The following is a 9,195-nucleotide window of genomic DNA, read 5'->3' on the forward strand; positions in this document are numbered from 1 at the left end:
CTGCTCTCCCAAAGAGTTATAACTATCCCCTGACTAAATAAAATGATAGAAAGTTCCAAATCCGCACTTTGGCCATCTCTCCTCTGTGTATTTCTAAAATATTCCACTCTCTTACCAGTAACACAGAGACGCTGTCACTGGGATCATGTCTGTGCGGCTGCTTCCAGTCAGTGTCTCTGTCCATCCCCCAGCCGCTCCCAGTCAGTGTCTCTGTCCATCCCCCAGCTGCTCCCAGTCAGTGTCTCTGTCCATCCCCCAGCCGCTCCCAGTCAGTGTCTCTGTCCATCCCCCAGCCGCTCCCAGTCAGTGTCTCTGTCCATCCCCCAGCTGCTCCCAGTCAGTGTCTCTGTCCATCCCCCAGCCGCTCCCAGTCAGAGTGTCTCTGTCCATCCCCCAGCCGCTCCCAGTCAGTGTCTCTGTCCATCCCCCAGCCGCTCCCAGTCAGTGTCTCTGTCCATCCCCCAGCTGCTCCCAGTCAGTGTCTCTGTCCATCCCCCAGCTGCTCCCAGTCAGTGTCTCTGTCCATCCCCCAGCTGCTCCCAGTCAGAGTGTCTCTGTCCATCCCCGAGCCGCTGCAAGCGTTGAGTGTCTTTGTCCCAGGTGCTCCCAGCGGGGAGTCTCAGAGCTGTTTGTTTTTCACACGTAACTCCCGCTGATGTTTCTGATTGTTTTTGTGTCGGCTACAGAAGGCTTCACAGAATCTCCCGTTTAGCCGTTCACCATACAATGACGCACGAAATGGGCTCACCTAAAGTTTGCTCAAAAGTATAGCGTTTATTATTGATCATAACTTTGGTTTTACTTGGCCGATCAACACGATTCAAAAACTGGTAGAAAGTTCAAAATCCACACTTTCGACACAAATTTAAAGATAGACTCATCGACGCTTCATCTTCCTGCTTTGTTCGATTACGCAGAGGATTAAGTAATTCACAGACATGTCGGGAGGTAGTACAGTTAGCAGAGCTGCCGCTAATGTTTACTCCGCTCTTATGTTATTCTACTGCTCACTGTAATGTTAGTAGTAGTTGTGAGATGTAGAGCACTGAGATGTTTATTACAGTTTCGTAAGAGTTTTCTGCGTTAACCTTCAACACGTGTTTTCTCTCTGGAGCTTCTCCCATGAGAAAACTTTCCTCTCTGCTATGTGTGTGTGTGTGTGTGTGTGGACAGCTTCTGCTTCAGAGGCTCTGCCTCTGCAGCTTAACCAATCAGAGTGCGGGGGGTGGATAGTGCTGGAGACAGAAGGCAGGAGAGAGAGAGGCGCGGCTGCATCTGAGCCGAAATAACCCAGTTTTAAATTGATTTCTTCGTATCGGCCCGTCGGATTAAAAAAAGGCCGATGCCGATATACGACAAATTTCCAAATATCGGCGCCGATAATCAGCCCGACCAATAATCGGTTGATCTCTACTTTTGATCAAGGTACTGTACAGTGCTGAGTGAGTGCATCCTACATTCACTACAGATAACATCACTTGCGCTGTGACTGATATAGTTGCCTACTCTTTACTCTAATACAGTAACATTGGCTAAGACAGCGATTCACAGTGTTCACAGGAATAGCTTCACCACAGACCTGCCAAATCACAATAATCAACATCTGCTTGTTATTTAATATGAAATATATAGATACATACTTTCACTGAGGTACAGTGGCCAAGTTAACTTTTATAGTCACGATCTCAGCACAAAATGTGCACAGAGTGTACAACATTTATTTAAAATGGAAAACTGACCTAGCAAACAGAATGGATGTAAAGTGTACAACCCCCCCCCATTTAAATTGATTACAGATGTATACATAAAATCGAGAATATAAAAAATAAATCAACATTTGTGTGTTCAGTCAGGTGTTCCACGACAGCCATCAGCAGATTATGTTGTGCCATGAAGTTTCAAAGTACAACCTCAGCCCTAACAACGTTTGTTGGGGTATCACATTTGGTTGTGATCTGATGTATATTCCTCTAATGTAGTTTGACTTTAAAATGTTCCTTTGCATCACACACACCAAATACTGACACCTTAATGTCTCACACACAGACTGTACAATGTGTGTGTTCTTTGTTTTTGCTGACATAAAGTTAAACATCATTTTTTATTGACTTTTTTCATTTAGTTTTAATATCTAATATGATTTATATATATTTGCCTGTTGGACGTACAGGACGACATCTGAAGGGGTAACATGTATGAAAAAGTAATACTTCCACATTCCTATGTAGCTGACTGCAGACCTCCTATAGAGGTAGTATTAATACACTTGCCATTAGGTGTACATTTAGTTTTTCTTTTTGCAGTTCACAATCTGTGCCCTTTACTGACCTGAGAGCACCCAGTCACACTGTGGTTAGAGCCAGCTGGCCCAGCTGGAGCTTATTCCTGCTGGGGTCAAACTATTGGTAACAACTGACAGCTAGTCACCCCCAACCTTTTTACATATGAATCCTCAAAACAAATTGATGTTTTTGAGTGGCCTCTTGTTGCATGATCCATGTCTAAGAGCTCATGAGGAACGATTCCTCTGTTTTTGTTTGATCTGAAGAGGTAAAGCTACACAAGTTGTGCTGTCAAGCAAATATGAAGCAAACTATTGTAATGTTATAAAAAAAAAGTAGACCAAATAAATTGGGAATTAAGCTTGTTTATATCAATTGCTTTGAAACAAACTAGGCAGCATGATGTTGTCAGAGGGTGGTGGTATAGACTACATTACTCAAGGCTGTAATTAACAGAGTAGTAGAAACCAGAAAAAATCAAGCACAGTGTTCCAAATCACAAACATTTTCCTTTCCTTTCAGTATGCACTACAGCTGTCCTTGCAAAATGTATATAATTTCATGCAGTATGTATACAATTAAGACATTACTTCATAATGATATTTAATATTACACTTTGACCTCCTTGCTCATATATTGTAGTCTGCAGCATGATAGAGGATCTAAACAACTGTTGTAAGTACTCTGGTCTGATATAATAAAGGCCACGCATACAGATGTGTTTTAACATTAATCTGCTCTTCACTAGCTGACACCGTGAAAACTATGAAAATAAAGACATACAGACATTTCAGAAATACACAAAATTTCACAAACGCATGTCTAATTAGATGGATTCCAAAGTCTTTCAAGCTAGTTTCTGTGGTGAGACAGGTCCCATATGCTAGCTTGCGACAACACTGTATTAAACTACCCATACAAAGCACTTCAACAAATAATGGCAACAAATATGGAACAAATAAAAGTTAAAAGTCACAATTACCGTGTACACCTCTCAGACCGTGCAGAATAGTTAGGTTTTTTAGGCCACATCTTTTCCTCTCTGGCAATGTTGGCGTTTTCCCTCTGAGGCCGTTTTGCATCTGACCCACAATCCCACACACGTGGCCTGTAACTAAACTGTGGTCATGTGACTTGTTTCATATTACATCAAATGAACATTGTAAAACAGCGTTAGATTTTAAGCCAAACATTGGTTTTTGAAGGTGTACGTTTTCAAGATTACCTTTCTTAACATCCTATTTATTGCGTTTTTAGTTAGTTTGAATTAACCTTATGAACTCAAACACTTGTGAAATGATAACAAAATATAATACCAACTTGAAAGTATGAATCTCAAAATTACTGTCTGTTGGACAGTTACAACTGTTTTCAATTGGGAAGTTTAATTATTCTCTCATGTCAGCTGCTATTGTGCTATATATGTTTCATACTGGTCACATGTGAGGCAACAAAAGAAGCAGAAATAACTAACATATATTCAAAAAACACCTAAAGAGAGTGTAAAACTCTCTCGCCAAACTGTTTCCATTAACTTTTTCTTGAAATGTGCCTAAACATATGATATGGAAACACAGATTAGAGAAGACTGCAATTCTGTCTTATGTCCTACAACAGTAATCACCTTGTGCCCTTTGAGATGAATCTTGTCAGCTTGCAATAAGGGGATGACGTGCAGGAGTCTTCTTCACATGCTCCGAGTGTTTACAGTTTTCTCACAGAGACAACCTTCACCGGTAGATAAATATACCTGCATGCAGAGGATGTGACTGAACCATTGGTTTAGAGAAATTCATTCCACTGTAACTGGATATGTTCTACCATATCAAAAATGACGCTTGTGATATGGTAGAACATGTCTATGGTTTGCATTACAACGTAGCATCAGCTGTCTGAAATAGACAGAGATGTAGAGGTAGAGTGAGCACTGTGAACACACACTCCAAAAACCCCTCTCATCATGTTTTTATTTATTTATTTTCAAATTGACTGCAGTGCCCTAATCATAACCAGCGAGCCAGGAATAATCCACATGTTCCCTCATCCGCCCATCACTTGGATGGGTCAAGTGGAGCGGGTGAGCGGGTGACTAGGGCTTTAATGAATGTGTAATCAACTTTGTTCAATGAGTGCTCCTTAAATAAGCATACAGAAGGCTCTCTCTCGCTCTTCCTTGCCTCTCAAACACACACACACACACACACACACACACACACACACACACACACACACACACACAGCTGAGGAGAGCTGTAGCAATGGAGACAAAAGATGTCAGCTTGTTGCTGAAGAGAGGCGCCCAGCAGACTACACAGCAGAGTGAATAGCCTCATCAGCACCATCGCTTCCTGTGTTTCTATCCATCCCTCGCTCTCAAATCATGCTAATTACAGTAGAGAAGTGGAGAGGGCAACCAAACACGCACTGATGCACACGTCTCTCACACACACACGCACACACACACACACACACACATAATGTATCATATGGGCTTACAGGTCTCATCACTAAACAGAGTGAAAATATACAAATCAGTGACATGGGTGCATCCTCGAGTGTGTGAAGGGTGAAACCAGACTGGTGTACTTATCTGCTACAGTGACCTAAAAGTATCGCACAAGTCATTCAATGTGCTTATAATCACTGATGTATCAATCGCATAGCACTTCACTGACAAAAATGTTGTTTCTAAGAATGTACACATTTAAATGATGCTTTAGCCACAGAAAATGACAGACAGATGTGTCAGTGTATAAGAAGGCTTAAAGCCTATGAAACCTGCAAATGTATAAACAAACAAAGCTGCAGTATGCAAAATATAAATGCTGAAATTTGTGTTGCTGCAGTCAGGCTCAGTATTGTTGGTTTGTGAAAACATTCTAAACTACCTAAACTACATTTTTCCTCATCTTGTACAAATGTCAACATTTCCAGTGGTCTCTTTGGTGAATCTCCTTCAGAATGTGATATGTTGATTCTGAGCTTAAAAGAGAAGTCACCTTAAACCATGAAATAGAGATGTCTGTATCTGTGTTGTATTGTAAAGTTATTTAATCCATGGATGAATGTATGGTGCAGTATCACAGCACATGGGAGTTTAAACTGTGTGTCCTTTTAAGATAAGTGATTCGTCTTCAGTGAGAGATTCCTACTCTGTGCCACGAACAGACATCTTATAGTACTAGTGCCTGTTTTGATACCAATAGTCAAATACCTCTCCCTCTCCATGCTGTGGGCTGTGTCTGGAAACTAAATATCACCTCTTTTATTTTGCCGGCCATATCAGAGAAATTTTATTCTAATCAGCTTATTTGTATCCACATACCTAACTTAAGACTTTGTCCAACTGCATTTAACAGCTGTACTGGGTTTGCCGCAGTATACAGCTTTATTGCTATTTATCAGCCACAACATTAAAACCACCTGCCTAATATTATGTAGGTTCCAGTAGTGATACCAACACAACTCTGACTCTTCAGGCCATGGAAAGAGGACCACTGGGGTTGTCATGTGGTGTCTGGCATCGGGATCTTGGCAGCAGAGGCTTTGGGCCTCATTGGATCAAGTGTGCTCTGTTGCATCCTGTGGATGCTCAATCGAATTGGGATCAGGGGAGATTTGTGTTTGGTCGAGTCATTCCTGAACAGTGTTGGCAGTGTGACAGGGACCTTTAGCCTGCTGAAAGAGGCCACTGGCATCTGTCAATACCATTGTAATGAACGGGTGTACGTGGTCTACAATTTGTTTAATTGGGTGGTACGTGTCAATATTATATCCATATTAATGTCAGAATCCAAGGTCTCCCAGCACTGCAAATATCTTATTAACAGTGTTATTAAATTACTCGTTAGTGGTTTTAATGTTGTGGTTGTTCAGTATATATCTTACTAGGTCCAACCTAGTACAATTGATGTGACAACTTTTACAGAAAAGTAACCAGGGTGTTCTGACAGGCACGAAGCAAATACAGCCAAAATAATGTATACACACATCAGGAAAAGGAAAAACTTGCATAAATATCCATCCATCCATTATCTATACACCGCTTAATCCTCACTAGGGTCGCGGGGGGGGCTGGAGCCTATCCCAGCTGACTCGGGCGAAGGCAGGGGACACCCTAGACAGGTCGCCAGTCTGTCGCAGGGCCACATACAAAGACAAACAAGCACTCTCACATTCACACCTACGGGCAATTTAGAATGATCAATTAACCTCAGCATATTTTTGGACTGTGGGAGGAAGCCGGAGTACCCGGAGAAAACCCACGCATGCACAGGGAGAACATGCAAACTCCATGCAGAAAGATCCCGGGAAAGCCGGGACGCGAACCAGGGACCTTCTTGCTGCAAGGTGAAAGTGCTAACCACTACGCCACTGTGCAGCCTTGCATAAATATTTCAATCCCAAATTTATTCAGACATCACAAGATTAATACATGTTACGTTTGGCCTCTACAATTACAAGAGGTGCTCAAAGTGGTGGCCAGTGGCTTCCAGACATTTATGTGTACAGCGAACTACTGCTTGGGTAACGTTGGCCAAAACGTCCAATGGGATTGCTGCACATGCATTTTCAATTTCTTGTCTGACAGCCACCCATATAGTCGGTTTCCTGCGATACACAACATCCTTTAGGGTCCCCCACAGGCAAGTTTTTCTTTTCCTGATGTGTGTATACATTATTTTGGCTGACTTTGTTCTTTTTCTAATGTGTGTATACATTATTTTGACTGACGTTCTTTTTCTAATGTGTGAATAAATTATTTTGGCTGAGTCTGTACATTCAGATTCCATCGGATTAATGGAAAAGAATGCAGGTCTGAAAGAGGACTGAGAATTAGTTTCTCTCTAAGTGTCAAAGTTAATATAGTGACAGTTTTGTGATGACTTTTTATTCGTGTGCATGTATTTAAAATAACTGACAACAACAAATTCATACAAATCAGACTTAACTGCTGTTTTGTTTCACACAGCTGGGTGTTATAGTGAATTCTATGTGCCCACACTGTAATTTGTTTTGAACCAGCTGGAAATACTCAGCAGTCTATAAATTCACAGCTGAATACAGTCCCTGACAAAAACACTATTTATTCCTGTTTGAGTAACACTTGCTGAAAGCTACAGTACCTGGCTATTTTAAGAAATTACTAAGCTTTTTAAGCTTAATAAAAGATAAACCATATATGCTTGACCAGTTTTCAAACATTTACTTCTTCATTTGGAACAAATCGGCTTGTGGCAAACTGTGTGTCCCCAAGAGGCTGTTGGGAAGTCAGGAAGTTTAAAGAGGATTAGTACATTGACGTCTTTTCCGGATGTGTTGATAATAAGAAAAATACACCACAGCCTTATCCTTTAAAAGGTTGACTCTCAGTTTTAATTTGAGGGTGATCACATCCATGGCCAATCAACCGTGTAGAACTTGTACCGCTCTGAATGCATATCCCTTTAAGCCAACAGAACAACAATTCATACTGCCCCCCCAGGTTTTTTTTTTCTGTTTTAATCCTTCAAATACCCTGAAAGCTGTAAGTCAGCACTTAAACCTCATAGTTAGTGTTAAATTTGATGTCTGGTGTGCAGAAATATAGCTCTGTTACTGCACAGTAGATGAAAAAAAATTCTCTGGTCTGATATTTTTGATCATATATGTGACTACTGTATATAAGAAATATAAGTGTAAAAGTACACAAAATAGTGATCTGACACTTTTCAGACACAGCCGGTCTGAGTTCTATATTGTATTGGTGGTTTCATGTTTCCCGTTTTGATCTGATTCTGGAAAACTTCAATCATGCTTTTGCCATTTGAAAACAACAACAAAAAAAATGTTAATCTTTTATGTATCTTTTCAGTGCGAGTACTGCTCTGAGGTGATGTGTATCTGTTACTGCCTCCTACTGTTTCCTGCCATTTGTGGAGTTACATTTAATGTACAATGGGTGTTTTTATCTGTTCTCTTTGGCAAAAAAAAAAAAGGGGTATACATTTTAATGTATTAAAAAAGAGTAATTACAGTACTGATTTAAAATTCACCACATGGGGGTTGTGTTTATTTCAAGCAATGAAAGGTTTACTATCTGAGTGTGTGGATGGTTTTTTTCTCCAGATCAAACAACATATGTGACAAAGGGATGGAAACTAGCATCTGGTGCAGAAAGTGCCTTAGAGCTTCAGTAATGTTCAGAGAGGAAACACACACAAACACACACCCACACACACACACACACACACACACACACACACACACACACACACACACATACACACAAAGAAGGTTACTTTATGTATTTGCCACAGCTGAATCTCTGCCTTTGTAAATCCTGACCTGCACTATGTATACAGAGACATGAGAGAGAGGATGACAAGGAAGAAGCAGCAAGGACAGAGGCTCAGTGTGTGTGTGTGTGCGTGCGTGCGTGCGTGCGTGCGTGCGTGCGTGCGTGCGTGCGTGCGTGCGTGCGTGCGTGCGTGTGTGTGTGCGAATGAAGCTAAACAGGCAAAAAACAACACAGGCTGAGTGTTTTGCTGGTGTCAGATAAAAACATGTCATGGACCTTCAGCCTGAGCACACTGCATGCATAATAAAATACAGCTGAGCTACCTTCATGGGTCTGAATCTTCTGTCAGTTTTAATAACAAGAGATTCCCATTTATGTATGTGTGGCTACAACATAAAATCTGATCTTGTATGTTGCATCATTAAGTGGGATAGACACATTTAGGTCCTTGGGTTACCTTCTTAAAGACCTACACTAGTAGTCAAAAGTTTGGGGTCACTTAGAAATGTCCTCATTTTTGAAAGAAAAGCATTTTTTTCAATGAAGATAACATTAAATGAATGAGAAATCCAATGTAGACATTGCTAATGTGGTAAACAACTGTTCTAGCTGGAAACGACTGATTTTTTATGG

General features: G+C 41.0%; 1 protein-coding gene across 1 annotated transcript in view; it reads left to right on the top strand.

Moving 5' to 3' along the window:
- The window catches only part of tacr1a (tachykinin receptor 1a), a 126,819-nt gene extending 117,934 nt beyond the window's left edge, over positions 1–8,885 (top strand). The window contains exon 6 of the mRNA XM_055011410.1: positions 6,633–8,885. The gene's annotated coding sequence lies outside the window, so the exon portion shown is untranslated. The remainder of the gene's footprint in view (positions 1–6,632) is intronic.
- The last annotated feature ends 310 nt before the right edge of the window (positions 8,886–9,195 follow it).

This window comes from Amphiprion ocellaris, chromosome 6, assembly GCF_022539595.1.
Source record: "Amphiprion ocellaris isolate individual 3 ecotype Okinawa chromosome 6, ASM2253959v1, whole genome shotgun sequence".
In the NCBI taxonomy this organism is placed as follows: domain Eukaryota; kingdom Metazoa; phylum Chordata; class Actinopteri; family Pomacentridae; genus Amphiprion; species Amphiprion ocellaris.